The sequence below is a fragment of the Perca flavescens genome, chromosome 2 (genome assembly GCF_004354835.1).
Source record: "Perca flavescens isolate YP-PL-M2 chromosome 2, PFLA_1.0, whole genome shotgun sequence".
NCBI classification, from domain to species: domain Eukaryota; kingdom Metazoa; phylum Chordata; class Actinopteri; order Perciformes; family Percidae; genus Perca; species Perca flavescens.
The window spans coordinates 2,734,031-2,747,711 of record NC_041332.1 but is presented as its reverse complement, the minus strand read 5'-3'; the positions used below and the strand labels follow the sequence as shown (position 1 = coordinate 2,747,711).

At 41.8% G+C, this 13,681-nt stretch overlaps 2 pseudogenes; both read left to right on the top strand.

The window, feature by feature from the left end:
• Positions 1–63: 63 nt before the first annotated feature.
• Positions 64–2,909, top strand: LOC114573906 (E3 ubiquitin-protein ligase TRIM21-like; annotated as a pseudogene).
• Positions 84–12,748, top strand: LOC114573911 (E3 ubiquitin-protein ligase TRIM21-like; annotated as a pseudogene).
• Positions 12,749–13,681: the final 933 nt, after the last annotated feature.

The window sequence follows — 13,681 nt, the reverse complement described above, 5'->3', positions numbered from 1 at the left end:
TTCAACGTCACACTCCAGAAATGAAAGTGAAGTTTGTCAGAGTGTCAGCCACGCTGCAGTCGAGACAAGTCTCTGTTTCTCTCTGAAAGAAAACTCAAACTGACTTCATCAGGTCTTTCTCAACAACACAGCAGAGTCTCTGACAAACACTGGTGAGTACAGCTGATCACATTTACACTTTCTACAACCAGGATTAACACTAAACTTTAGCTCTACTCAGACAGGAAGTTCCTCTCTTTTCATTTCTTGTGAAATTGGTAACAGTATAACTATGTCTGTTTGTCTGCAGGCCCACTATACAGTAGTCCACTTTAACAGCTTTAAACAGTCTCTCTGTGTCAGTTCTCAGGACTGGAGTTTAGATTAATTCCTACTTTACTGCTAATATAGCCGCAGCATTATTAGGCTCGTTCTAGATGAACTGCGCCTCGCCTGTAAAGAAGACGAGAGCAGGCGGCAGCAGCCGGGGGCGGGGACAAAGATCAGCTCTCTAGTTGGACAGTTTCAGCCTTTTCCAGCCTATATATACACTGTCTATGATTCCAGCAGCCTTCAGACTGAACAGGAAGTGACAGAAACACTGTGGTCCGATTGTGATTCAAAATAATGTTATCACACCCATATATCAGATTGTCCACAGTCTCCAGTTGTTTTTATTATGACAGAGTAGCTGTCAGAATGCTCTCCATGTGATCTGTTGCTGATTTTAATTACCAACAGACTGTAGATGATCTGTAATCTGATCAGATTTAGTCTCTCTGACTTCTAAACATCACTATCAGCCTCACAACATGTCATAGCAACCTATGTTTATAAAAAACAAAAGTAAAAATCAAGAATTGAATTGTGACCTGAGTATCGATGTTGCCTGGAACACAGCATATGTTTGAACTTACACATACGTCTTGCAACTACCACGCACCACCAACCACAACAACAACCCAGTGCAGATAGTTAGGCATTGTATTATCTCAAATGTCTTAAAATATGTAGTGTGTTTAGCCGCTGTAAACCGGGCTGAGCCTCAAATTTGTACAATGTCTGGCTCCGCCCCTGTGTGGATATATTCAGTGCTGTTTTGTCAGAGTAGCGAGCTTTACTGTGTTCCTTGTTGCTCACATTTTGGTGGAAGTCAAAACACCTTTTTTAAATAATTAAAACTCTATTTTAATATGTTTTTCTTTTTATTCACACTATATGTAGATATGGCTGCTGCAAACTATCTGCCATCAGAAGATCAGTTTCTGTGCTCCATCTGTCTGGATGTGTTCACTGATCCTGTCACCATACCATGTGGTCACAACTTCTGCAAAAACTGCATCACTGAACACTGGAATACTAATGACCAGTACCTGTGTCCGATGTGTAACAAGGTTTTCAACACAAAACCTGAGCTGCATGTCAACACTTTGTTCTCTGAGATGGTTGCTCAGTTCAGACAGTCAGCTCAACAGAAAGCCAGCAGCAGCAGCTCAGAGCAACAAGTGTCCAAACCAGGAGAAGTTCCCTGTGACGTCTGCACTGGAACCAAACTGAAGGCCCTGAAGTCCTGCCTGGTGTGTCTGGTCTCCTACTGTGAGACTCACCTGGAGCTTCATCTGACCACGTCAGGCCTGAAAAGACATCAGCTGATCGACCCTGTGGAGAACCTGGAAGACAGGATGTGTACGGAGCACGATAAACCTCTGGAGCTGTTCTGTAAGACCGACCAGACATGTGTCTGCATGCTCTGCACTGTTTTAGACCACAAGATGCATGATGTTGTTCCTCTGAAAGAAGAATATGAAGGAAAGAAGGTAGAGCTGGGGAAGACAGAGGCTGAAATTCAGCAGATGATCCAGAAGAGACGACTGGAAGATTCAGGAGATCAAACACTCAGTCGACCTCAGTGAGGAAGATGCAGACAGAGAGATAGCAGAAGGTGTTCAGGTCTTCACTTCTCTGAAGGAGTCTGTTGAGAGAGGCCTGAATGAGCTCATCAACACGATCAAAGAGAAGCAGAAAACAACAGAAAAACAGGCCGAAGCTTTCATCAAAGAGCTGGAACAGGAAATCTCTGAGCTGATGAAGAGGAGCACTGAGGTGGAGCAGCTCTCACGCTCTGAAGACCACCTCCATCTTCTCCAGAGTGTCCAGTCCCTAAACATCCAACAACCTCCACCCACCAAGGACTGGACAGAGGTCAGCATCCGTCCATCATCATTTGAGGGGACTGTGGTGAAAGCTGTGGTTCAGCTGGAGGAGACACTCAGTAAAGAGATGAAGAAGCTGCTTGAGTCTGAGCTGAAGAGGGTCCAGCAGTATGCAGTGGATGTGACTCTTGATCCTGATACAGCACATCCTAAACTCCATCTGTCTGATGATGGGAAACAAGTGAATGATAGTGATGTGAGGAAGAATCTCCCAGACAACCCAGAGAGATTTTCTAAGTGTGTTAGTGTTTTAGGAAAGCAGAGTTTCTCTTCAGGCAGATTTTACTTTGAGGTTCAAGTTAAACGAAAGACTAAATGGAATTTAGGAGTGGCCAGAGAGTCTGTCAACAGGAAGGGAGACATCACACTGAGCCCTCAGAATGGTTACTGGACTATATGGTTGAGAAATGGAAATGAGTACAAAGGTCGTGCTGGCCCTTCAGTCCGTCTCTCTCTGAAGTCTCCTCCTCAGAAGGTGGGGGTGTTTGTGGATTATGAGGAGGGTCTGGTCTCCTTTTATGACGTAGATGCTGCAGCTCTTATCTACTCCTTTACTGGCTGCTCCTTCACTGAGAAACTCTTCCCATACTTCTGTCCCTGTCTTAATGATGGTGGTAAAAACTCTGCCCCTCTGATCATCTCTCCTGTCAGAGTAAACTAATCACTTAACTTTGATTTATTTATTTTCATTCAGGGAAACAAATGTTAATAATTAGTTTAGATCTGATTTCCTATCTTTTTAATGTGGTGATTGATTTACACTTCATTGTTAAGATATTTTAAATTATATGTATTCCATTACATAGTCAACAAATTAATTTAATGCATTCATCTCTTCAACACTGCATCAGAATATCTATTTTTACAAAACCTCTGATAAATCCACAGACATTTATTTTAACTTCTATTTTAAGCTATTACATGTCTATAGTGTCTACAGAACACAATATATATCGTTATTATACCGTGTATAAAAGGTTAGAGAATGTTTCTATTTTGTCTGAAAAGTGTTTTGGTTCATTATTAGTCACTTTGTTTATTTTCTTTTATTTGTTTTGTGGGTAAGATGGTTTATAAGTCAAAGAAATCTGTAAATATGTGATTGTCAACTAAAAACTGTAAAATAAAGCAGTTGTTGAACACAAGTCCTGAGTAAACAGTGACTTGAACACCAGACACTGAACAGAAAAGCTGATTTACACAGAAGTTGTATTTCATTACAAGTACATTGTGTTTTGTGTGATTTTCAGCTCCGGTTTTCACACCTTCTCATTCAATGAGTTTCCTTTTTATTTTCATGACTATTTACATTGTAGATTCTCACTGAAAAACTATGAATGAACACATATGGAATTATGTACATTTCACCAGCGGCGTAAAGGTCTACGAGGAAACTCGACTGCGGCTGGTTTAGACCTGCTTTTAAGAGGTGGAGAATTTCCCCCGTCTTTGTAAATAACACGGAATATATAATATATATATATATATATATATATATATATATATATATATATAATTAGGTGCACTTTGCACTTATCCTCCCACCTCTTTGGGTGGAACTCCCACTTTCCCCACGACCCTCCCACGAACTCATATTGAAAGCGTAACTCGTCTCTTCTCGCTCATGTGGAGGACAATCTCAGATTTGACCCAAGTGTCCCCTGTTTGTAAATATCCCGCATCGGTTATGTCCGTCTTTGAGACCAATTAGCGCCTGGAAACAGACGCAAACGGCTCGATAAATCTAGCCCTGAGAGTTAAGTCTGCTCCTGTCTGCCTGGCATCACACCCTGTGGCATTATGGGTAATGGAGGCCTTAAACCCATCAGCAGGGACGCCTTGTCGGTCAGCAGGGGGAGGTGTTGGTCCATCACAGCCTCCGTAAAACACACACTCACTGAAACTACACTCAGTCTGTCAGAGACTAACACACAGAGACACACACACACACACACACTCACACACACACAGACACACACAGACACACACATACACTAACACAAACACAGACACACACACACTCACACACAGACACACACACTAACACAAACACACACACACAGAAAAACACACACACACACACTGGGGTGGGGAGTGTGAAAGGAAGATGGCGCTAGTGTGCATGGCAAGCCGCCTGTCTCCGTCTCGCCTCTGCTTAGTCTGTTGTTTGCTATCGCCTATTTATCTACTGTCAAGATGTTTCTGCTTTACTCGTTTATGATCGCCAAGCACTTATCAACATTCGACTATCTGCTGACTTATTGTCTGAAAGACATGCTTTGGGAGATTGCTGGACCTCGAGGATTCCTCCTCTGCTGTCAAATATACCTGAGCGCCTGCGCCGTTCACCTGCTGTTCTTCCCCGTAAGAAACGCTACAGACGACGGGGAAAGCGTGGAGGTGTGCTGGTCAGATTCAAGGCTTACCTGGCGCTCACCTGTGTGACGTGTCCTGATGGACGCTACGGTCCTGCTGCCGGGCGCTTGCTGGGGATGAGAGACCGCCGGCTTCGTCCCATTGTCCCTGGCTCACGGTTTATCTCCGAGGCCCACCTGCTGACAGCACCACGGGCCGGGTCAGTACTTGGATCTTCTCCCATGCGTGCTCGGTTCCGCCGAGGTGGGGTGGATTTTTTTTTTTAACCTGCGCCCGCTAGATCGTGCGGCGCCTCCAGCCAGTGAGGATCAAACTCTTCGCCTTGCTTTGTTTAATGCTAGATCGCTAGCCATCAATGACTTCTTCACTTCTCGTGAGTTGGATTTTATGTTCTTAACAGAAACCTGGCTTCATGATGGCGAGCTCACGCCCTTTTCTGAACTTCTTCCTCCCCGATGTGGCTTCCTCAGCTCCCCTCGGACCACAGGTAAAGGTGGAGGATTAGCCGCTGTGTTTAAGTGTGCTTTTCCATGTCGGGAGATTCTGTTTGACAGCTGCTCCAGCTTTGAGCTGCAACTGTTTGAGACACATCTTCCAGTGACTGTTTTATGTGCTGTGGTTTATCGACCTCCAAAGTTTAATAAGGATTTTATTCAGGACTTTGCAGACTTTGTGGCTGGAATTGCTTTGAAATATGATCGCTTTTTGATCGTTGGTGATTTTAATATACATGTGTGCTGCGAATCCAGACCGATGTCTAAGGATTTTCTTAATCTTATTGACTCTTGTAGTCTCACGCAGTCTGTCACTGGCCCGACGCACGAAAAAGGACATACGTTGGACCTTGTGCTGTCATATGGCTTAGATGTTGCCATTAGTGAGATATGCGACACATGCATTTCAGATCATCTGCCTGTTTTATTTACTATGGTTGTCCCCTGCTCGGACACTTTGTCTGTTTCCCCCGCACGTTGTGTCCGTGCAATTAACCCTCAAACTGCCTCTGCTTTTAAAAACTCAGTGCTTTACAATCTTGATGATTTTCTTAATGTGGAGGAACTCGCCAACATCTTTGACTCTACTTGTACAGAGATACTGGACTCTGTTGCCCCACTGAGGGAGAAACGCACAAAAACTCTTAAAGAACCTTGGCTGAATGACAACACCCGCTCTCTCAGACGGGCCTGCAGAACAGCTGAGAGAAAGTGGAAGAAGGACAAACTCCAAGTGTCATTTCAAATTTTAAAAGACTTATTACATAAATACCAGGGAGCAGTTAAATCTGCTAAAAGTTATTTTTTATCTCACCTGGTTGCTAGTAACACCCAGAGGCCTCAGGTTCTTTTTAACGTGTTTAACTCACTTATTAACCCTTGTGAAACTGACTGTGCTGTGCCATCCACATTGTTGTGTGAAAACTTCCTGAAACACTTCATAGACAAAATTTCTGGCCTGAGCTTTTCATCCCCTGCTTTTACCAGTGACCCCTCTGTTACCTCTTTATGCCCAGCTGTCTTCCAGCAGTTTGAGCCAGTTTCACTCCACCTTCTCTCTGACATCGTCACGCAGCTTCGTCCGGCTAATTGCCTGCTGGATAGTATCCCTGCACGCTTACTTAAAGATGTTTTTAACACTGTTGGGCCCAGTATTTTATCCTGGGTTAACTCATCTCTTAGCTCAGGGTGTGTTCCAGCTGCTTTTAAACATGCTGTTGTGCAACCACTTTTAAAAAAGAAACATTTGGATCCGTTAGTTTTGTCTACTTTTAGACCTATTTCTAAACTACCCTTTTTATCTAAAGTCTTGGAGAAGGTTGTTTTTAAATCAACTTCAATAATTTTTAGATGATTTTAGTATTCATGAGAAGTTCCAGTCTGGTTTTAAGCCCTGCCATAGTACTGAAACTGCCCTCCTAAGAGTCTACAACGACCTTCTCTTAGTGGTCGACTCAGGAAACTCCGCTGTTTTAGTGCTTTTAGATTTGACTGCGGCCTTTGACACTGTCAACCACTCTATCCTTTTATCCCGACTCAAACAAAGTGTTGGCATTACGGGCATTGCCTTAAAATGGTTTGAATCCTACTTGACAGATAGAGAGAGATTTTTTGCTGTCCACATTGGTAACTGCTCTTCATCTGCTGCCCCTCTTTCCTGTGGGGTCCCCCAAGGCTCCATTTTGGGACCCATGCTATTTTCTTTGTAAATGCTGCCTTTAGGGTCCATTTTAAAAAAACACAACATTTCTTTCCATTGTTTTGCAGATGACGTACAAATCTATTTGCCTGTAAGAAACAATGAGAAGGAAACTATCCAGCCGTTGTTAAACTGCTTGAGGGATCTCAAAATATGGTTGGATCAGAATTTTCTCTGTCTTAATGACAATAAGACTGAAGTTGTTGTGTTTGGACGTGCTGAACATTTCAGTGCCTGTGTAGATACTCTCGGTACTTTAGGTTCCCAAATTCGTCCTTTTACCAGAAATCTGGGAGTGATTTTTGACAAATTAGTTCTGTTGTTAAAATTAGCTTCTTCCAGCTGAGACTTTTGGCTAAGGTCAAGCCTTACCTGCTACGTAAAGACTTTGAAAGAGTCATGCATGCATTTATTACGTCCCGTTTAGACTACTGTAACTCACTGTATGTTGGATTGGATCAGTCATCCCTTCGTCGGTTACAGTTAGTCCAGAACGCAGCAGCTCGACTTTTAACCGGGACTAAAAAGCGTGATCATATTACACCGGTTTTGGCCACGCTCCACTGGCTTCCTGTTTGTTTCAGGATTGAATTTAAAATTGTATTAATTGTTTTTAAGATCTTAAATGGGTCTTCGCCTTCTTATTTATCAGAGCTCTTACATGTCCACACGCCAGTCAGAGCACTGAGGTCGTCCAATCAGATGCTCCTCGATGTGCCCAGATCCAGGTTAAGAACCAAAGGTGACCGAGCCTTTTCACTGGCTGCTCCAAACCTCTGGAATAGTTTACCTGTTCATGTAAGAACAGCTCGGACCATTGAAACGTTCAAGTCCATGCTTAAGACCCACTATTGTTCATTGGCTTTCAATTCAAGTTGAGCTTTGATATCTTGACAGTATTGACCTTATTCTTTTCTACTGTCAGTTATTTTGTATTGTACATCGTGCCTTGTTTGTGTTTATTGTTTCGTTGCTTTTGGAGCATGTTAAGCACTTTGGTCAACTGAGGTTGTTTTTAAACGTGCTATATAAATAAAATTCAATTGAAAAAAAAAAAAAAAACACACTCACACACTCAACCCCACACACACACACCACACACACACACACACACACACTCATGCACACACAGAAACACACACACACACAGAAAAAACACACACACACACACACACACACACACACACACACACACACACACACACACACACACACACACACACACACACACACTGAAATTACACTCAGTCTGTCAGAGACTAACACACACACACACTCATGCACACACACACACTCATGCACACACACAGAAACACACACACACACAGAAAACACACACACACACACACACACACACACACAGACACACACACACACACACACACACACACTTACTCACTGAAATTACACTCAGTCTGTCAGAGACTAACACACACACACACACACACACACACACACACAAACACACACACACACACTAACACAAACACAGACACACACAGAAAAACACACACACACACACACACACACACACACACAGACACTTACTCACTGAAATTACACTCAGTCTGTCAGAGACTAACACACACACACAGACACACACAGACACACAAAATACACACACACTCAACCACACACACGGATGTGACGTTTTTAGACTAGAGCAGCAGTAAAGGCAGCTTTTATTAAGTTGTATTTCATTACGAGTACATTGTGTTTCCTGTGGCTGTTTCACAATAAAAAGCTCCTGTGTGTTTCACCACCTGGATGCTTTTAATGTGAAGCAGCGGCAGGAGGAAATGTTTGTTTTCATCAGCAGTGATTGTGGAGGATGAATCGGTCTCACCTTTTTTTTTTTCCAGTTGAGTATGTGCATGCTTTCCATGTGTGTGTGTGAGAGGTGAAAATCAGGAATTGTGCATTCTTGATACATGGCCTAAGAGGTACATCAAAAGTTTTTCATCCTCATATCTGAACCAGAGAACTCGTTAAGGTTGTGAAAACGGTCTCAGTTTGGTTATGTTTAGACACACAAACTACAAAGTTAAGAAAAAGAAAAAGATCATGGTTTCAGTTCAAATCAGAAGTTACTTCACTTCTGGTTACGTATGTAACGCTGGACGTGACTTAGCTCCGTTTGTTCTGTAAGTTAAAAAACAAAAAAACACATTGTCATATCATTGACATGTTGCAGATGTGTGGAGGTTTCTATTTGTGTCCAATAAACTAAACTAAACTCTCCTGGTTAAAGTAAAGCTGAGGCGCCTTCAAGTTTCAACAAACATAATAAAGGTATAAGCAACACCTTCTCACACACCTTCCTCCTCCCACCTGTTAGATGAAGACACACCTTTGCTCCATATTAACCAAACAACATCCTGGTATTTCACAATAACCGTGTAAATCAGAGGGAGGAAACAAACAGCAGAGGTGCAGTAAGAGGAGGAGCAACACTGGAAAGAGGAGAGCTTCAACGTCACACTCCAGAAATGAAAGTGAAGTTTGTCAGAGTGTCAGCCACGCTGCAGTCGAGACAAGTCTCTGTTTCTCTCTGAAAGAAAACTCAAACTGACTTCATCAGGTCTTTCTCAACAACAGCAGAGTCTCTGACAAACACTGGTGAGTACAGCTGATCACATTTACACTTTCTACAACCAGGATTAACACTAAACTTCAGCTCTACTCAGACAGCAAGTTCCTCTCTTTTAATTTCTTGTGAAATTGGTAACAGTATAACTGTTTGTCTGCAGGCCCACTATACAGTAGTCCACTTTAACAGCTTTAAACAGTCTCTCTGTGTCAGTTCTCAGGACTGGAGTTTAGATTACTTCCTACTTTACTGCTATTGTTACTGTTTACGGATCGCTTCATGAATACACCTTCCTCTATCTTCTCTGACTGTTTCACAATAAAAGCTTTCAAACAGAGAACCAGTTGGGAGGCTTTTAATGTGAAGCAGCTGGAGGAAATGTAATGTGTTCAAGTAGCTGTGCTGTTCTTTGATAAAACTTGGACACAGGAGCATTATTAGGCTCGTTCTAGATGAACTGCGCCTCGGCTCTAAAGTAGACGAGAGCAGGCGGCAGCAGCCGGGGGCGGGGACAAAGATCAGCTCTCTAGTTGGACAGTTTCAGCCTTTTCCAGCCTATATATACACTGTCTATGATTCCAGCAGCCTTCAGACTGAACAGGAAGTGACAGAAACAATGTGGTCCGATTGTGATTTAAAATAATGTTATCACACCCATATATCAGATTGTACACAGTCTCCAGTTGTTTTTATTATGACAGAGTAGCTGTCAGAATGCTCTCCATGTGATCTGTTGCTGATTTTAATTACCAACAGACTGTAGATGATCTGTAATCTGATCAGATTTAGTCTCTCTGACGTCTAAACATCACTATCGGCCACACAACATGTCATAGCAACCTATGTTTATAAAAAACAAAAGTAAAAATCAAGAATTGAATTGTGACCTGAGTATCGATGTTGCCTGGAACACAGCATATGTTTGAACTTACACATACGTCTTGCAACTACCACGCACCACCAACCACAACAACAACCCAGTGCAGATAGTTAGGCATTGTATTATCTCAAATGTCTTAAAATATGTAGTGTGTTTAGTTTGTAAACCGGGCTGAGCCCCAAATTTGTACAATGTCTGGCTCCGCCCCTGTGTGGATATATTCAGTGCTGTTTTGTCAGAGTAGCGAGCTTTACTGTGTTCCTTGTTGCTCACATTTTGGTGCAAGTCAAAACACCTTTTTTAAATAATTAAAACTCTATTTTAATATGTTTTTCTTTTTATTCACACTATATGTAGATATGGCTGCTGCAAACTATCTGCCATCTGAAGATCAGTTTCTGTGCTCCATCTGTCTGGATGTGTTCACTGATCCTGTCACCATACCATGTGGACACAACTTCTGCAAAAACTGCATCACTGAACAATGGGATGCTAATGACCAGTACCTGTGTCCCATGTGTAACAAGGTTTTCAACACAAAACCTGAGCTGCATGTCAACACTTTGTTCTCTGAGATGGTCGATCAGTTCAGACAGTCAGCTCAACAGAAAGCCAGCAGCAGCAGCTCAGAGCAACAAGTGTCCAAACCAGGAGAAGTTCCCTGTGACGTCTGCACTGGAACCAAACTGAAGGCCCTGAAGTCCTGCCTGGTGTGTCTGGTCTCCTACTGCGAGACTCACCTGGAGCCTCATCTGACCATGTCAGGCCTGAAAAGACATCAGCTGATTGACCCTGTGGAGAACCTGGAAGACAGGATGTGTACGGAGCACGATAATCCTCTGGAGCTGTTCTGTAAGACCGACCAGACATGTGTCTGCATGCTCTGCACTGTTTTAGACCACAAGATGCATGATGTTGTTCCTCTGAAAGAAGAATATGAAGGAAAGAAGGTAGAGCTGGGGAAGACAGAGGCTGAAATTCAGCAGATGATCCAGAAGAGACGACTGAAGATTCAGGAGATCAAACACTCAGTCGACCTCAGTGAGGAAGATGCAGACAGAGAGATAGCAGAAGGTGTTCAGGTCTTCACTTCTCTGAAGGAGTCTGTTGAGAGAGGCCTGAATGAGCTCATCAACACCATCAAAGAGAAGCAGAAAACAACAGAAAAACAGGCGAAGCTTTCATCAAAGAGCTGGAACAGGAAATCTCTGAGCTGATGAAGAGAAACACTGAGGTGGAGCAGCTCTCACGCTCTGAAGACCACCTCCATCTTCTCCAGAGTGTCCAGTCCCTAAACATCCAACAACCTCCACCCACCAAGGACTGGACAGAGGTCAGCATCCGTCCATCATCATATGAGGGGACTGTGGTGAAAGCTGTGGTTCAGCTGGAGGAGACACTCAGTAAAGAGATGCAGAAGCTGCTTGAGTCTGAGCTGAAGAGGGTCCAGCAGTATGCAGTGGATGTGACTCTTGATCCTGATACAGCACAATCGTTTCTCATCCTGTCTGATGATGGGAAACAAGTGTATGATGGTGATGTGAGGAAGAATCTCCGAGACAACCCAGAGAGATTTTCTAAGTGTGTTAATGTTTTAGGAAAACAGAGTTTCTCTTCAGGCAGATTTTACTTTGAGGTTCAAGTTAAAGAAAAGACTAAATGGACTTTAGGAGTGGCCAGAGAGTCGATCAACAGGAAGGGAAACATCACACTGAGCCCTGAGGATGGTTACTGGACTATATTGTTGAGAAATGGAAATGAGTACAAAGCTGCTGATGTCCCTCCAGTCCTTCTCTCTCTGAAGTCTCCTCCTCAGAAGGTGGGGGTGTTTGTGGATTATGAGGAGGGTCTGGTCTCCTTTTATGACGTAGATGCTGCAGCTCTTATCTACTCCTTTACTGGCTGCTCCTTCACTGAGAAACTCTTCCCGTACTTCTGTCCCTGTAATAATTCTGGTGGTAAAAACTCTGCCCCTCTGATCATCTCTCCTGTCAGAGTAAACTAATCACTTAACTTTGATTTATTTATTTTCATTCAGGGAAACAAATGTTAATAATTAGTTTAGATCTGATTTTCTATCTTTTTAATGTGGTGATTGATTTACACTTCATTGTTAAGATTTTTTAAATTATATGTATTCTATTACATAGTCAACAAATTAATTTAATGCATTCATCTCTTCAACACTGCATCCGAATATCTATTTTTACAAAACCTCTGTTAAATCCACAGACATTTATTTTAACTTCTATTTTAATGTTACATGTCTATAGTGTCTACAGAACACAATATATATCGTTATTATACCGTGTATAAAAGGTTAGAGAATGTTTCTATTTTGTCTGAAAAGTGTTTTGGTTCATTATTAGTCACTTTGTTTATTTTCTTTTATTTGTTTTGTGGGTAAGATGGTTTATAAGTCAAAGAAATCTGTAAATATGTGATTGTCAACTAAAAACTGTAAAATAAACCAGTTGTTGAACACAAGGCCTGAGTAAACAGTGACTTGAACACCAGACACTGAACAGAAAAGCTGATTTACACAGAAGTTGTATTTCATTACAAGTACATTGTGTTTCCTGTGGCTGCTTCACAATAAAAGCTCCCTGTGTGTATCACCAGTTGGATGCTTTTAATGTGAAGGAGCGGCAGGAGGAAATGTTTGTTTCACCAACAGTGATTGTGGAGGATGAATCGGTCTCACCTTTTTTTTTTTTTTTTTAAAGCTCCCGTTTCAAAATTTCTATATATATCAGAAATCTGGGTTTCTTTTTATTTAATTTTTTTTATTTTAATGTGAGACAATTCAAGAAACCACAAGTGATACAAGACAAACAGTCACATAAAGAAATAAAAAATAAAATAAAAAAATAAAGTAAAGAGTAAAGTTGGTTTCTTTTTAACTAAATCATTGTTTTCACCCAAAAATAACACGTATGGATGATTCCATACGTGGCTCGCAAGTCCGACAGCAGATCAGACCTCTATTTTCATTGAATTTGGGGGTGTTTTATTAAATATTTTTTAATAATTTTATTAAAAATTATAATTTTGAAATTTTTCTAAACATTATCCTCGCTGAACGTTGACATATACCAGTCTGTGATTAGCATTCCTTTAATATTAGTCCAAATAATTAATAATTTCAGGTTTTTTAACTCAAGGATTAGGTATAGTTTCCTATAAATGAGGTTTATTGACCATGCATTTTAAAAATAAGTGTAAAACTAGTGGTGATAAGTTGGTGTTAGTGGTGTTTATACATGGTGGTGAAAAGAACCGTTAAACGTAAAAAATAAATAATGATTGTGGAGGATTTTCAAACTGGACACAAACCCTGTTCTCTTGGGTGAAAGTCCTGTTTGACCCATCCACCCCCCCCCCCAACCTGCCTCATTACCGGGACATTTGGGGCTCTTATACTTCATCACCTTACTTCCTGCTTTGCAC